At 47.7% G+C, this 18,066-nt stretch overlaps 1 long non-coding RNA gene across 1 annotated transcript; it reads left to right on the plus strand.

Moving 5' to 3' along the window:
* The first annotated feature begins 8,762 nt into the window (after positions 1 to 8,762).
* LOC309858703 lies at positions 8,763 to 13,168 on the plus strand. The gene is made up of 3 exons (XR_014308316.1): positions 8,763 to 8,905; positions 11,236 to 11,390; positions 13,071 to 13,168. It is a non-coding gene; the product is annotated as an uncharacterized lncRNA (long non-coding RNA).
* The last annotated feature ends 4,898 nt before the right edge of the window (positions 13,169 to 18,066 follow it).

Below are 18,066 nucleotides of genomic sequence, written 5' to 3' on the forward strand. Positions count from 1 at the left end.
AATTTAAGTCCTTGAAAAGATTGACAAATTTGACAAACGTTTAGCTAGATAGATTGGAAAAAAAGAAAAGGCTCAAGTTATTAGAGTCAGAAATGAAAATGGTGTATAACTACCTATTCTAAAGAAATACAGAGGATTAGAGGAGCAGACTGTGAACAAGTGAACACCAAAGATTGGACAAACTAGATGAAACAGACAAATTCCTAGAAACACAAAACCTACTAAAACCAAATCACAAAGAAATAGAAACTCTGAACAGACCTACAACTCACAGGGAGATGGAACCAGAAACCAAAAGTCTCCCATGGAAGAAAGACCCTAGATCTAATGATTTCACTGGTAAATTTTATCAAACATTTAAAGAAGAGCTAATATCAATTCTTCTGAAAACTTTCCCAAAATTTGGAGGGGAGAGAACACTTCCTAACTCATCAGATGAGGCCAACATTGTTCTGATACCAGAGCCAGACCAAGTCTCTACCAGAAATAAAATGTTGATGCCAAAAATCTTGACGAAATACTCACAAATCAAATCCAGCAGCATATTAAAAGGATTATACGCCATGACCAAATGGGATTTACTTCTGGAATTCAAGGATGATTCAACATGCAGAAATCAGTCAGTGTGATATACCACATCCACAGAATGAAGGAAAAAAAAAAAAACTCACATGGTATTTCAATTGAGGCAGAATAAGCATGTGACAAAATCCGATATTTTCATGATGAAACATTCAAACTAGGAACAAAAGTAAATAATGTTAACATGATAAACACCACCTAAGAAAAACCCACAGCAACATCATAGTCAGTGATGCAAGGCCAGGAAGGAGAGAAGGCATGGAAAGGGGCAAGAACCCTCACGCCTGCTTCTAAACACACTGAAAATCAGCCAAAGATGAGGGTAAAGGTTAGGTGTAAAAATATTACCCCCGCCCCGGCCGAAAGTACTAGAAGAGACTAGAGGAGCACAATTTATACAATGTACTAACCACTACATTGTATACAAAATTAATTTATACATTATATACAAAATGTGTACAATTTATACAATCTGGGAGTGGGAACAAACTTTCTATGTAAGACACCAAAGGTAGATGTCCCAAAAGGCACCACTGTAGGCTTGACTAAATATCAAACATCTCCCCCACACATGGTCTCAAACACCATGTATGAAGCTGAACAGCAAGGGAGAACTTGGGGGGACCTGAGCTACCTATAGAATAAATAGAAGCTTCAGTACTTAACATATATTTTATTAAAAAGTAAACAAATTCGTGAGAAAAATAAAAAGATGTTCATAGAATAATAGATAGTAAACAGGCCATAAAGAAAATGAAAACCACAAATGGACCGGGCAGGAGATAAAATACTTTACTTCTACTGCGGTAAGTCATATCACAGCAAGCTTTGTCATCTTTAAAATGAATACAAATGAAGTGTGTGTGTGTGTGTGTATGTGTGTGTGTGTGTGTGTGTGAGAGAGAGAGAGAGAGAGAGAGACTAGAAATTGCTAGTCTCGAAGACCTGGAAGAAATGTTAATGAATACAGCATGTCTGGGGCATGACTTTGACAATATGTCCCAAACACCTTAAAAATGGATATACCCTTGACCCTGCAATTGCCTGTGTGATGACAGGTGAAGAGTTTACTCTAGGAGCATCACCAAGACCACCATGGAGCGGGCCCATAGGTGTTTGTTGCAATGCTTGACAAGGAAGCATTGGAAACAACTTTGTCGTTCATGTCAAAGCAAACATTGTATTGCCAAAAATCAGCGATTCTCAATCTGTGTTCCTGGCAACTCTTGGGGGGGGGGTTCCCTGGGGAACCCCTTCGAGGCTGGCAGGAGAGAAGCTGTGGGAACTATCTTCCTGATTTTTTTTTTTTTTTTAACCAACGTGAAGACTTAGTTTGAACAAAACTTGCCTCACTGTAAAAAGGTTTAAATCCCCTGTGGTCGAGCGATGTTTAGGCACTTGGGAAGTCGTCCCAGAGGCAGTTCTGTTTTAAAGGCCATTTCTGGGATGGTGCCAGGGCACGACTCGCTGCTGCGTCTGTAACACGCACGTACACAGCAGAGGTCCCAGGGCTGGTAGCTTCGCACCGGCTCCTCTGACCAGGACCACCTCCCCAGGGCTCCCCGCTCTGTGCTCTGGCACCTCTGGCTCCCCCAGCCCTGCTCAGCCTGCCCCCACCCCCCACTGCTGGATGCCCCATGCTGGGGGGGTAAAAGCTGGGCTCCCGGCCAGGCTGCTCGAGCTCCACTTCCCATTTGTGTGACTCGGCAAGCTCCTCCGTGCCTCAGTTTACACCTCAGTGTGAGGAGTAAGTGGGTGTAAACTCATTCGGCCTTGGATATTAACTGTAAGTGTGTGTACTGCTCATTGTGTGTGTGTACTCAGTAAGGTACACTTATAAGTGTATATTTATACTTACCCATTTATAATGCTCATTACATACATATTTATATATATTCCTTTAATCCCACATATAGGATTAAATATATACATATATAAAACTAATACTTACATATACATTTATTTTTATATATGACACAAAATAGCCATGATTAAATATATATATTACATACAGGAATCATAAATATTTCTCTGCATATATTAAAATGTGTTAATTTATATCTATATGTAGGTGTTTGTACAATGAGTGAAGTGTCTTAATAGCCCTTACCTCTTGGTGGAGGGACTTTACAAATTCTTTGATGGACGTTCTAACCCTATGCCACAGACCCTGGTGCATCGTAAGCACTCCAGGTATTGTTAGCTATTACTGTGATTGTCTCTTTACTTTTTACATCATACCATGTCCTGCTCTGGCAGCACTTTCCTTTCTCTCTGAGAATAAAAGGCAGCGCCTCACACAGCCCTGGCCCTGCTGCCTCTTGGACAGACCTCACCTTCTACCACCTCCCCCTTTGGCTCACTGTGCTCTGGACCCTCTGGCTTGGAATCATCCTCAGACAACCTGGTGTGTTCTACCACAGGCCCTTTGCATGTGATGTTTCTGCTGAATCTTGCTTATCGCCTCAACCCCTTGCTCAGTGTCACTTTATCGGAGATACCTTCCCCAGACCACCAGTTTTAGAGTGCTGCCCTGTCTCTCTCTGCATGCTATTCATCAGAGCATTTGGAGTGGATTGCCTTATGGCTTGGTGTTCATGCCCTGATGAGTTCCCACATTGAAATGCAAGTTCCATGAACCCCATCATGATGCTTTGGTATCCAATATGTAAAAGTATGTTGAGTATATAGAGGAGACTCAGCAGGGATTTACATCGTGAATGTGATGCGCCAACATTGCTTATCTCTGGGTATGATCTGTTCTTTTCATTCATTTAGTTTGTATGTATTGTACTTATTTTTAACAGTGTACATCAAACAATGATAGTTGTCTGTAAAAATCAGTTGAAGAATGAGGACAATCTGAGAGCCAGTAAGAGTCATCTGAACATAGTAATTTTTAAAATTTCAGAGAGAGTTATCCTCAGGAATCTACCTAATCATCATAGGTATGGGCTACCAAACATGTCTTTTTTTTTTTTTCTTAAAGATAGAGGGAGAGCATGTGCATGCATAAGCAGGGAGAGGGGCAAAGGGAGAGGGAGAGAATCTCAAGAAGACTCCCCCTTGAGTTTGGAGTCTGACATGGGGCTCGATCCCATGACCCTGAGATCATGACCTGAGCCAAAATCAAGAGTCGGACACTCAACCGACTGCACCATCCAGGTGCCCCATATGTTTGTCTTCTTCTGAGGCTGTTTCTGCCCCCCTTAGATGGACATGTCCTTACAGATCATGTTTTTTTCTCTATATAGTTAAATAACAGGATTCTCTCTTCCTTTCCACACACAAACTCTCACTTTAAGTTAACAAAGAAAGACAGGGAATATGCTAAACCTATTTTCGCGTTGTCTGGTTTTGCGCACTGACACACGGGTGCTGTGCACAGAACCGGAGCAAGATTAGTAGGAAAGCAGGAAGACAGGGAGGAAGAGCCCCTTCAAGAGGGAGAGCAATTGCCCTTGCCCAGAGCTCAGTTAATTTTGGAAAATGTTAGAAATTCTTAGCAAGATCTGCTGTGTGAATTTCTGGGCCCTTGTTATATAATTATCAAGAATTTCAAGACAGACAGGAGAGCAGGCTTTTCTAAGTTGGGGGATCCTGCGCAATGTCCCAGATGGCTGGTGGGTTTCATCCATTCGCCAGCTGAGAGTGAAGACGGAACACATGAGCGTGGCGTCCTGAGGCTTTCAGAATCTTCCAAGAAAACGAATTGCCTCTGATGGTTGGATGGAATCCATTCACTATTTTGACCTGTGGAAAGGGTGGGGGCAGAATATCACTTGCTGGAGAAACGGCCCGTCCTGGCTGGTGACAAATGGAGGTGGTGTTGGTCAGGGCCTGACAGCTGGTCAAGGCCCAGGGCACAGCTGCGGAGGCGTGGCCTGTGGTCACTGCCACACCCACTCAGGGGATGGAAGGAGGCAGTCGAGTGCTCCGTGTCTGCCCATCAATCCAAATGTCGGGAATGCAAGACAGGACAGGATAGTGCCGGGAGCATCAGGAAAGTGGTGTCAGCCCATCTGCATGGCAGGGTTCACAGCTGGTGGAAGAGTTAAAAAGGGAGTCAAAGAAACTCATGGAAAAATCATAAGGAGCGGACGTTGCCTTCAACACATCTGCGATCCTAGCGTGTCCCTCCATCCTTCAGGAGTTTGGCTACACTATTGTTTGCCTCTCCCTCTCCCTCCACCTTCCGTTTTCATCTGTTCTCTTTAATTCCTGCGTTTGGCTTCTCCTGGTTTAATTGCACGGTGTCTGTCATGGCTGGCATCTCATTAATAGGGCGCATTCTTCGGTTCTTATTTAGCAAAAGGTGACCCATGACCTGCTCTCGGCGTGCGGCTCCGCCAAGCTGGCTTCTGTTCCAGACGACTTGCTGAGCTAGCGGTCTTGGCTGGGCTCGTGAGCAGTCCTCCTGAGCTCCATATGCACGCGGACGCTAATTAACGAGGAGGACCCTCCACCAGCTCTCACGGGGTGACATCAAAGTTTCCATGCTTCTCTCCAAGGACTGGCTCTTTCAAAGGCCTCTTTCATTCCTTCTTTCCCTCTGCCTTCTCGAGACATCTTTTTCTCTCTCTCACCTTGCTCCCTAATCCAGTCACCTCCTAGCTACATAGTGGCCAAGGCTTCCATCTGTCACCAAGTCATCACCTCAACCCTTAGACACCAGGGCATCTGTATAAAGTGACCGCTTTAGTGCTAGGCACAAGGAGGCAGCTGTGAGGAGCAGTCCCTGCTCTTGAGGTTGTGGTGTGGTTCCTATTATCATTGGGCAGATGCGATTCACCCATGGAACACCTAGGGATGCTCCTTTTCCTTCTTTTCTGGATTTGTGAAAAGAAGTCTGACCACAATGAGATCTGGCTTCACACATGTTACAATGGTGACTGTATAAAAACCAAGCAAAATAAAACAAAAACAACAAGTGTTGGCGAGGATGTAGATAAATGGGAACCCTTTTGTCCTGCAAACCCTTTTGTGGGGATGTAAATTGGTTCAGTTGCTTGGAAAATGGTATGGTGGCTCTTCAAAAAATTAAAAAAAAAAAACCCACAATTACTATACGATGGAGCAATTCCATTCCTGGGCACAGACCTGGAGGAACTGAAAGCAGGGGTTGAGCAGATTTTAGTACAACTATGTTCACAGCAGCATTATTCATAAGAGTCAAAAGATAGAACCGACTTCAGTGTCCACCGACGGATGGATGAATAAATATAATGAGGCTGTGTAGATACAATGTAATATTATTCAGCTTTAAAAAGGAAAGAAATTAGGGGCACCTGGGTGGCTCAGTGGGTTAAAGCCTCTGCCTTCGGCTCAGGGTATGATCTCAGGGTCCTGGGATCGAGCCCTGCATCGGGCTCTCTGCTCAATGGGGAGCCTGCTTCCCCACCCCCCACTCTCTCTGCCTGCCTCTCTGCCTACTTGTGTTCTCTCACTCTAGGTTGGATAAATAAATAAAATCTTCCTTTTTAAAAAAGGAAGGAAACTCTTAAAAATGCTACAACATAGATAGAAATTGAGGATATTATGCTCAGTAAAATAAGCCACTCACAAAAGGACAAATTGTATAGTTCTACCTACATGAGGTTCCTGGAGTCGTCAAACTCATAAGGACAGAGAGAAGAATGGTGGTTGCGGAGGGCTGGAGGGTGGGGCGTGGGGACAGGAAGTCATCGTTTGACGGGCATATGAGGTTTTGGTTTTGCAGAATGAAGAGTCTTAGGGATGGATGTGGAGCAGATTGCACAACAACGTACTTCATGCCACCGAACTGGACACTGAAACATGGTTAAGATGGCAAATTTTATGGTATTATATTTTACCACGATAAAAAAAAAAAAAGAAACCTGAATGCCTAGACACAATTCTCATAAGAGACATTTTATTTTTAATTATTTTTTATTTTTTAAGGATCTTATTTATTTGAGAGAGAGAACGGGAGGAGGAGCAGAGGGACAGAGCAAGCAGACTCTGTGCTGAGTGCAGAGCCCGATGTGGGACTCGATCTCAGGTCCCCGGGATCACGACCTGAGCCACAATCAAGAGTCGATGGCTTAACCAACTGGGCCACCCAGGCACCTGCATAAGAAATATTCTAAACGAATATAAATTTGCATGAATTCCCCAATGGCAGGCTGCTCCCGCATCTTGATGAAACTCTGTCCCTCATGCCGGTGCCTCTCAGTTATTAATACAGCGTCTCAGATGGTCTGTTCATGTTGGACAGATCACCGAGGATATCTTGGGGAGGGTCAGGGGATGTCTGGATTTGTCAGGACAAAGCGTCCCTAGTTCCTGCCCAGGGTGGTGCCGGGTGCGGGCCGGTGGCCTCCCCGCCGCGCAGGGAGGGCTCCTGGCAGCCGAGCTGCCCCCCTGCCAGGAGTGCAGGCGGCCAGGGAGATTCATCTTCATTCTGGCACCTGCTGTGATGTGCCCAGCCAGCCCCACACTCGGTCCGCTCTGGTCGGGAATCCAACCTGGTTCCCTTTTCAATTTTGGAAGCATTGTTGCGGATTAAAAACTGGTCAAAGGATGGGAAAGAGTCAGAGCAAACAGCTGCTCTGTACCCACCATCCTGCCAAGGCCTAAATGAGCCTTCAGGAAGCTTGCGAGTGATGAGGGTCTGTCTCCCAGCAGGAGTGATGCGCAGCTCCGGGAACCGCAGCGTGTCGGGAGGGCTTGGGCAGCTCTGGGGAGGGGCTGCCCTCACCGAGAGGGCGGACTCTTGTCGCCCATGGGTGTGCGTGGACGCCGGAGTGGTCTGGGATCGGATCAGACTTTAAGGACTGTAAAAATGAAGACATGACCAATTTCACTCTTCCTAATTAGGTGACTAATCTGCTTAGCTCCCTAGAAAGAACTACCCAAGGACTCAAAACACAAAACAGCCAATCATTTTCTGTTGTGTGGGTGTGGGTACGTGTTCTACCCCTCGTGTCTGACTCTCCCCTGTGGAAACCATCTTTGTGTGAACAGCTTGAAGAGCCACAGAACTCTGGTATGTGAGTCAAACATGGAACTTCAAGATGGTCTCTTCCTGATCTGCTGTGGGGAGAGGGCCAACTGACGGGCAAAAAAAGGTGGAAAACCAAAAATGCCTTGTTCTGGGTTGTCAAACGCGAGTCAGCCGCAGAGCGAAAGCTCCAGACTGTGCTTCTCTGCTGCAGAGGAAACACCCAAGTGCACCACAGTCTCAGCTGAGCCTCCGAGGAGGCTGGTGTGCGGTGAAAGTCACCTTCCCAAGCATCCTCAAGGGACGTTCTGGAAAACCCCGTCTTACCTAGACTGTGTCGAGTTCAACGCGAGTCTCTTGACTGGGGAACGGTTGGCTTACTCGGGTGTTACAACCAGAGAAAGGAGCCCAGCTTCCAAGGATAGGGTATCTGAAGGGTCCCTTTGGTGCCCGGCTCTCTCCAAGGAGGGCTTCTGTGAGTGGGGTGGGTGCGGCGTGGAGGGGGGCCCAGGAGAGAGAAGCAGCTGAGGGAAGACGGAGAGACACCAGGGTTTGGGGCAGCCGGCGGAGAGAACAGCCGTCGGCGTCTGTGATCATCGATGACAAGTGGTTTTGGGTATAGAGATCCAGACGAAATGTTCAGCCACTCACCTTCCTTTATTTGTCATTGAAGGAGAAGTTGATGGGAATGTTGCTCTTCCGTCACGCGGAGATGCTCATGTCGGTGTTCTTTATGCTCCTGTTGGAGTTCCTCAGACTCCTTGTTTGTAGATCTAGGCACGGTAGCATATATGTTTTGTAGACTGTGTTTACTATGGTTTCTTAATATGAAACAATGATCAAAACTAATTGTTATGACCCTAAGATAGGTGTCATCATTCCAAGCAGCTGCAGACATGCTGCCCAGCTGGTGAGCTAGATGTAACAGTTCCCTCTTTGTTACATAGCTAAGGCTATTTCTGATCTATAATTATTACGAAAACATGGGAAACATACATCTTTGTAAAAGCGGTTTTGTTTATTTTGTATTAATTCCTGGTACCAAATAATTGTGACGGGCCCACAGGTGTTCTGCTGCTTCCTGCCACTCTCGGCAATGAGTTCATTTCTCTTTTCCTACGGCTTCATCAGCATGGGTTTTAGGATTAAAACTTATTTTCTAATTGATTTTTACGCCTATCATTTTAATGAGCCCTTCCTTGCTAGGCAGCGGACTGGAGCGGTGACCCATGTGTTTGCAGTCCTTGTGTGACGTGCCATCCCGTTACTAGCTGTTTCTGCTGCTGTTGGGAACCCTGTGCTGCACTCAGCGTGGCCCCCTTCCTTCTGAGTTCGATCTGGGAGTCGGAGACTAGGACGGTAAGCACATCAACAACTCCACGCTATTTAGGACGTGTTCCACAAAGGAAAAGAGTCTGTGCTATGTGAGCCGGTATCCAGGTGGGTCTGCTCCGAATGGGACTTTGGAGAAGGAGAATTCAGCTGAGGCCTGACAGGAAGGAAGGAGGTGGCCACAAAGGGCAAAGGGAGGGTTTCCCCACAGAGGGGCAGGAAGGTCTGAGAGCCCCGTGGTGGACGAGGGCCACACATGCTCGCCACCCCCACCCCCAAGAGTGTGTTGGGCAGCAGGGCCACCTGGAGTGGAGCACTTGCTGGGACCGGATTATGACCCTGAAGGTTGGCTCGTGTTGGGGGTGCCGTGGGAAGCACGAGGGTCGCCAGAGCACAGGTGATTGACGTTTAGTCCGAACGGTTTTCCCGGCCCACTTGGGAGGTGGCTGGGGGTTGCCTGAGCAGCTCAGTTGCCCCGGGCCTCGAGAATGGTTTTCTACATGAGACGGCACCTTTGCATGGCTAACACGTGGCCAGCTTTATACCCTTCACACCAGGCTGTCGACACACTTAGAAATTCCTTGCAGGCAACTAGACAAACCTGTTGCTAGAGATGTGGACAGCCACAGGTGATGCGGCACGCCGCTGGAGAAGTGAAAGTCACAGGGACTTTGCGGCGTCTCTCTGTGCTTATCCACACTGCGTCATTATGCCAAAGACTCCCGAGACATTTTCCCTAGACTTTAAAATGATTTTTTCCTCTTTCAGGAAGTTCATATAGTGGGACCCTTACTACTTTTCACTCCCTCTTGTGTATCCAGATTCGAACCAGGCTTCCCTTACAGAGGACAGCCCCCAGGCCACCAGAAAGGACCTGCACCATACCATTTCTGCCTGTGGGCCTGCAGAATATCTCCTTTCCCCGTGAGTGGGGTTTATCACCCTGTGCGGTTATAGGAGTTACCCTGAACGTGAGACCCCGTTGGAAAAATAAAAACTGTCCCATGAATTACTACATATATCTCGCTGAGCATTCCTTGGTTATCTGCTCCCTGCCTAGGCCTTGTCTTAGTATGGCTTGGGTAACCACATCGACACACAACCATATTCAGAATCACTCAGACGTCTGATTTCAACCAACATTTTTATTCTATATTATTATCATTTTCAAGTCTAACTTTGAATTTTAATCTGTTAGTGAGGTATAGAGGATGCCACGGAATGTGTACACGGGACAGCTAACCTTCAGCGCACAACCCGACAGAGTCTTGCGCCTGTCTACAACAGATCAAGATGTAGGACCCTTGCAGCCCCCAGGGTTTTCTTGTTCTCATCTCCACTTAGCGCTCTCCTCCCCGAGGGCATCACAATGCAGAATTCTTCCACCATCCATGAGATTTTCTTGCTCTTGATTTTCATATGAATAGATTCATGCAACGTATAGTCTTTTGTGTTTGGCTTCTCTTTTTCAACATGAGAACTGAGACCCAGCCTTGTTGTTGTGTGTACCAGCAGCTCATTCTCTCAGGGAGGACGTGGTTGATTATCGCCCTGTTGAAAGATGCTTGGATTGTTCCCAGTTTGGGGCTATTATAAGCAGTGCTGTCTTGGATATTCTTGTATGGTTCTTTTTTGGACGTACAAACTCATTGCTCTTGGATAGGCCTCTGGATGGAATTGCTGGGTCATAGGGTAGGTGTATTTTAATTTTAGAGACCTTGCCAAACCCTGTTCTAAAAGTGGCTGCACTAACGTTCACTCCCGTGTGCAGGGTTTTCATAGCTTCATTTGCTCTGCATGCTTGCCAACACTTGGCTCTGTCTCACATTTAATTTAATGTTGGAGTGTTTGTGTGTGTTTCTGGGGAAACCAGGAGAGCATGAGAGTAAGTACTGAGATTATGCTGGGTTCCTTGACTCGTTCATTGGGTCCGAGTCTCTAAAACAGTGGTGCAAGTTTATCTGGAAGTTGGAGTCAGGTTGGGGAAGGCCAACAAGACTCACTCATGGGACCCCCGTCAAGGTGTTGGTAGAGACCAAGGTGTTCTCTCTTCTACGATGTGGTCCTGAAGCTAACAGGATCCTGTGGGGGAAGCTGAAAATCAAAAGAATCAAGAGAATCCAGGGGAGGACTGAGAGCGGTGTCCTGGTGGCATCAACAAGGCCCTGGTCCAGCCACCCTACCTCGGCACCCTCTGCTAAATGACACAGATAATCTCTGGTTTTGGCTTACGTCAATTTTTATTGTATATTCTGTTGTTTCTGATCAGAAGAGTGGTACCTAACGCAGATATGGTTGGAAGTTGGACATTCCCTGATGACTATCTTCTCTCTCATTCTCATGTTTCATGATGTCAGTTAAACATTAGGTACAACATATAGACTTCTCACCACTACCGATGGGCAGGAGACTCCCTGGTGATGGGAAGATTACACTTTTCCTCCATCCCCACTCGCCCAGCATCACAGATCATCAGCAGCACACTTCTGATAGAGCTTGGCTGTGGCCACAGGTAAGAATAAAAATGGCTCCAGGCGGAAGCCAAGGCTTCAATCACATGCCATCCTCTCCACCCAGCATGACCAACCTCTCCTGTTGGAAACCGGCTTTAAATAGCCAGCTTAGACTGAGTGCGAGGACCGAGAGAACCAGAGCAGCCCAAGAGAGGGGGAGGGTCCGGGATGCAGATGGGCAGCCTGGGGTCCAGTTGAACAAACCAGGGAGGGCTCGACTCAGATCCTTCCCAGCCCTGTGAGCTCCTGGGATTTCCTACAGTTCTTTCACCAGCAAATGAACAATAATGACCTTATTCCAGCCATTCAAGGATTGTGAGAATTCAAGCCAAATGTGATCTGTGGGAACCATGGACACAAAGCAGATAGAGCGAGAGAAGGAATCCCTCCCATCCAACAGAACACTTTCCAGGGGGCTCTTGTACCATATCTCTGTTGTGTGTGTGTGTGTGTGTGTGTGTGTGTGAGTGTGCGTGTGTGTGTTATCTGTATTTTTTGTGGTTCTGGTTTCTCTTTCTCTCCTGTAGTTGACCTTGCTAGAGGGGCTCATACCGTTTCATTCCCACCCCTTCATTCCCGCTTAGTATCTCACCGGGGGTCCCGAGATCTCCTTGGTGAGGCGCAGGCTTTCTGGGTGGGAGAAAAATCTTAATCACATGCATGAGGGTGACAGTGGCTGGGACTTGCAGTTTACAGTCTTCATTGCTATTCTATGAGCATTGCTGAGGTGTAGACGGTCTGGCGCCCTGGCTGGAACAGCCTGATCTGTCTTCTCGCTTCGGCTCGGGATGTTTATCCACCTTTCAACTCAGTTGGGCTGCAGATGATGCGCCATTTGCCTATTAATCCTCCTTGTGGTGGCAAAATGCAAATGAAGTTGCTTTTGATGTATGAGAAGCTTAATAGCAATTTCTGACTTTCTTTCCTGGAGCCAGAGTCTTTCCAAACCTCAGCACCGGGGTGATCGTCTTAGGAGTGGCGGGATCTTGCAGGAGCCTGGCTGGTGGGCAGGCTGCCTTTTCTATGAGGTGCCTTCATTATCGAATTAGACTGTCAGTGAGTATCCTTGAAACTCCAGGAGAGAAGAGAAGGGATTCTTTTTTTTTTTTTTTTTTAAAGCAGAGAGAAAGTTAGAAAGTAATTAGTATGCACTAATTAAGAATAATAGTAATAGCATTTTGAATTGGTGCCTAGAATGAGAGCTGTTTCGGGCTCCTCGCCTAACTTGGTATCTATAGCGGCGATCTTTCAAGTTGTCATGCATCTATTTTGAGATATGACTATGATGCTCTGTTTTGAAACATTTAATTGCTGGCATTGTTTGTTGAGAGAATTTTATAGCCTCACTTAGGCATCTCGCTTCACGCAGCATCTGCCATTGATGTCACCAATGGAAGTTTTAGAAAAGAGAGAGGGTAGGAAGTGAAGAAAATAACAACAGTGACGCATTGCTATGGGGCGGCGGGGGCAGCCGAGCATCGCTTGGACAATTGATACCTTAGAAGCCATCGCACCAGCGATGGAGTGTGAGCCATGCTTTGCCAAGTATCCCGGGCAGGGCACATCTGCCATTGCCACCTGTGATCATTTTCTTCTTCTTCTGCGCTAAATAATCAATGACAAGGTTCTGGGTTTTGTCCCCTCACTCGTTCATGGCTGACTCAAGACCTTGCTTCCAGGAGCGTGAGTTTGAGAGCACAGAGCTTGCTGCCTCCGAGGACACGGTGGGGCGTTCGTAGAGCATCCCCAGCTGGGCTGAAGACAAACATGGCCACGGGCAAAGTATGTGACGATCTCCCTTGAAATGGTTTTTTAAAATGTAAAAACTCATAAAACTCAGTGCGTCTGAAGGTCCGGGGGTGAGCCAGGGTCTCTTGGGGCTGTTGCTGGGTGTGTCAAACTGTCACCCGCTCTCTCGAGGGTGATTTACTGTGTGCGTCTCCTTACTATTTGGCTCAATATCTCCTGCTCTAGGAAGTCATCCGAAGAAAATGATCAGTACCTAACGCATTGTAGAAGCTCAAGCTTGGTGAAGTGAATAAAATGTAGCAAATGATGTATCCTAAAAAGAGACCTTTTATGGCCCCACCAAAGAAAGCAGCCTAACTGTTTGGTAAAAAGGTGAATTGGTACTTTGTAATGGAATATTATGTGGCCACCCAAATGGAGATTTACTTAATTTCCAAGGAAGCCATGATACTGACAAAACATTGAGTTAGAGAAGAAGGAATGCTGTAAAAGCATGTATTCTATGACCTCAAGATTTTTATGCACAGGAAAGAGGCAGATGGTGAAAGTAGGCGTGATTTCTGATATGTTCATGTTATTTCTTTGTTTAAAAATTTCGACAATGAACACATTATGTAGGTTTGTGTTTGTGGCATGTGATAATATAACATTTTAAATGTGCACGCAGAGAGTAAAATATTCTTTGGAAAGATCCTCTTACATAGGGCAGTGTAAAGAGATATCAAGTCTCCTGTGTTATTTTCAGATCTACCCTCATTAGCAGATGCTAGATTTTCCTCAGATCTCTCATCAGCAGGAGGCAGACACCGTATCTGGTAGTCCCGGTGGTATACACCTGGTCCTAGTTACACGTAAGGCAAGTGTGGAATAAGACTGAAACACTGTCTGGTCATGCTGGGTGTCTTAGCGGTTCCGCATGGGGTCACATGAACATTCTAGTCTGGTTGGTGCAGCAATACTGTTCAAAGGAGCCCTTGGCCCAAGATAAACTAGGGGTTGAGGATATCTCTGCTTTCGGGTGGGATGTGCTCTAGGTTTTAGATCTTAGACATTGACAATATGTCTAATATGGGCTAAGAGCACCAGCATCACTGGGAGACCCGTCAGAATTGTTATCAGTAAGACCCCCAGGGGAGTCGTGGCTGTGGGGCCTGTTCCAGGTTGAGAAATGCTACCAGGGAGTGTGGCCTGGGAGAAGGGATGGCAGACTTGGAACCCTGGGGAGAGGGCACATGGTGATCAGCACCCCTTGTGAAACAGGGGAATTTGGTGGTGATGGTGACTGGTTTTCTGTAGGTGACAGGAAATAAGCTTTGCCAAATATTGTAACCTGTATCAGGCCTTTGGGGGAGATGTCTGAAACAGAACTCACTGACTGGTTATAAAGAAGTGAGGTGGGGGTCCGATGGAGAGATCGTAGGGGGCTGCCCGGAACTCCTGACCATCCCTTTTAGGAGCGCATGGCCCCATGACCCAGGATGCACGGACAAGCCCCTGGGAGCGAAATGCCCCTGAAATCCTTGCGTGGTCCTGCTTGCCTCGGAATGATGAAACGGGCTCATCTTTTTTTTTTTTTTTTTTCCCTAAAGAAAGAAATGGACAAATGGGTGCACTCTAAGTTTTGCATGTTTTCATTTGGGGGACATCCCTCAGTTTTGAGGTTTCTCTCTTGATAGCCCCCATCGGATGCCTCCTTTTCTCTCTGACCCTGTGTGGCAAACCCACCGCTGATTCCAGAGGTATCCAGCAGAGTGGCAGACACCTGTCCTCACAGCTCTGTCAGTTCTGGTAGAAAAAGCCAGAAAACCAAGAAGGATAATTGGTGGGTATAAATCAGTAGACTCAGTCTGCAAGGCTGTCCTTTAGCTAAGACTAAGATCTCCTTCTTTGCTGTCGACATTTTTTTTTTTTAATGATAAAACATATTTTGATGTTCCTGGGCGGGGGGAAGTGTGCATTAGGTACACTAAGAAGTTGGACATTTTCCTGGAGATCTGATCCCAGCTCTAAGTGCAAAACCACTCACTCAGTGTGAGTGGGTCCTTGGCACCCTCCCCTTCCCCCCACTTACCATCCCCCATGGGTATCATCATGGCAAGCGGAGACTTGATCTCTTTCTAACAGACTTAAACAATAGCAATGATCCATGATCTTCCAACATTAACTACTGGAATCTCATATAAGCAGGGGGCTGGCTCCTCTTTGGGGTTTCAGAAGTAGGAGTCTGAAACCCTCTCCATTCCCTACCCGTTGGAAGCCTGAGCGCTTCCAGAAGGATGGCAGGTTCCAGGGCTGGGGTGTGGAGCTCATCGCTGTCATGCCCCCAGGGGTCTCTGTTCTGCAGCCCCTTTTCCCTGTTCTCTGCTTCTTTTTCTATTTTTTAATTTTTTTATTTTCATTATTTTTTTCTTTTTTATCTATTTATTTGAGAGAGAGAGTGAGAGAGCATGAGAGGCGAGAAGGTCAGAGGGAGAAGCAGACTCCCCATGGAGCTGGGAGCCCGATGCGGGACTCGATCCCGGGACTCCGGGACTGTGACCTGAGCCAAAGGCAGTTGCTTAACCAACTGAGCCACCCAGGTGCCCATTTTTTTTTTTTTTAAAGATTTTATTTATTTATTTGACAGACAGAGATCACAAGTAGGCAGAGAGGCAGGCAGAGAGAGAGGAGGAAGCAAGCTCCCTGCTGAGCAGAGAGCCTGATGCAGGGCTCCATCTCAGACCCCGGGATCATGACCTGAGCCGAAGCCACCCAGGCACCCCCTGTTCTCTGCTTCTTGTCCTCAGCCAGGCTCCTCAGAGCCTCTCATGTCCTGGGGGGAGGGGTCTCATCTTCCCCTTAAGGGACTCCCCAGGGTCTTGCCCGCCTGATGCCAGCTGTTGAGATAATACCGATTTCACCGTGCCACAAGGCTATTGGCAAGGATTCGCTGTGACACACTTGTAGAGCAGGGCCCTCCCGGGACCCCCTGTCCAAGGCTGGTCCTCTGATTACCTCTTATCACCTGGACATCGCAGGGGCCTAAGCCTAGAGCTCCTGGCTGCAGAACTGGACCTCACCGTTCAGAGCTCGCAAATGCAAGCTTGATTTTGCCTTGAACTGAGCATTGTGTGTGGGTGGCCACGTCTGAGCCCAAAACCTTATTATACTTTTCTGTGCAGGAACAACTCGATCTACTGTCCAGACTGGCTGTGTGCGGCTTCCCCCAGGTCTGGAAGGAGCCCCGGATCCCACATGAACATGGCTTTGGCATTTAGGCTTCACTCTGCCCACGACGGAGCCCGCAGTCCTCTGGCATTTTACCTGATGCCAACAGCTGCTCATAACCTTTTTCACTCACACAGACTTCCATCTGGGAAGCCTTCCCCATTCCTCAGTGTCCCTGTCACAGCAAATAATGTCATGCCACAGCACACTGCCCAGGGCGCAAGTGCTGGGCGCCGAGAACAGACCAAAGGAAGCCGGCGCAGCTGAGGCTGGCTTGTAGGAGAGACGTGCCGTTGCTCGGGCTTACCCTGAAATGTCTGGAAGCCTGCATTCATGCCATCGTCACCCCCTTGCTCTGAGTGAGATTTTATTTTCCCTGTGTCTCCATTTCCTGCCGTACTTATGGCACAGCCAGAAGCAGAGGAGACCCCATAACTTGAATCACAAAACACCTTGACATTTCATTCCAGAAGGAGAACGTCTCCAAGGCTTATGTTGGGAGCGAGACAGTGCACTCGGGTGTGCTTTAATAGGTCCCCCCCCCAACTCTGCCGCCTGGGAGCCCATCTTGTTGGGGACTTGAGAAGGATTCAGCAAGTGTCTATTGCAGCCTGTCCTCGATATGAGGTCCTGGGGGATAAAGAGATGGGGAAAAGCTGGTGCGACAGACACATTAGTACATGTTTCGTGTGCAGCTGGTAGAGAGAAGGAAGAGCGTTGACTCTGGTGGGTGGTTCAGAGTGGGGTAAACGGTCCCTGGAGGGTAGGGGTTGGCGGGCTGGGCCCTTGGATGAGTGGCTTCTGGGCACTGGATCCCGAGAGTAGACACATAAGAAAACAGAGACAGCCTCCTGCAGGTGACAGAGAGGACAGGAAAGATGACATCCAGATCCCGATGTGCTGTCAGCGGGCAGCGCCCTGAGCCTCACAGCTGGCCCGTGTGTGTCCCTGTGCCCCCAGCCGGAGGCAGGCGCTCAGCGTTTGACAACGCAACCAAGCCGAACTCAGAGAGTTCTGTGGGGGCTGGCAGGGGTGCTGCTGGGACAGAAGGGCAGGCTGTGAAGACCTGCCCCTCCTCCATAATGCTTTTAATTACGTAACTTGAGTTTCATCATCTCAGCCTTGAGTGAAGGAAGCTGTATTGGTCCCAGGGAGCTAGTCTAGAGTGGCCAGTAGCCGAAATTGGAGTAGTGTATGACAGCGGAAGGCGATTTCCTGTTCTTGTCTTGATGCTGAGGGAATGTCCCAGGAAATCAGAGCGGTCTCTGCGTGACGTCTGGGCTGCTCTGAGGCTGGGCGTGGCCGTTACAGTCACGTGGAAGGAGCCAGGCCCAGACTAGAAGTGGTTTCTGCACCCAGCCTAGATCACCGCCCACGTGGGCCCAGGTTCCATGGTGGAGGACATGGTCATATGGGCCACACTTATGAGAGACGGGAGATGTCATCTAACAGGTGCCCAAAGAAGGGAAAATCCTTGGTGCCTTTGGAAGTTGGGGGAACTTGGGTAGCAAAGGCGTAATTGAAGTCACAGGCTGTGTTGTGACTCTCCTGACTGTCCTGCTCGTCTAGGACAACAGTGAGCTGCTGAGGAATGGAACGTAACATCTTCCCGAATGTTGTCTGCAGTAGGATAAGCACGGTTTCCCTTGAAACCAGGCCATGTTCTTGCTCCTGAATGTCATGTTCAACGGAAAGAACGAATCTCTGAACCGACACTCG

This window comes from Mustela nivalis (assembly GCF_964662115.1).
Source record: "Mustela nivalis genome assembly, chromosome: 2".
Taxonomy (NCBI): Eukaryota; Metazoa; Chordata; class Mammalia; order Carnivora; family Mustelidae; genus Mustela; species Mustela nivalis.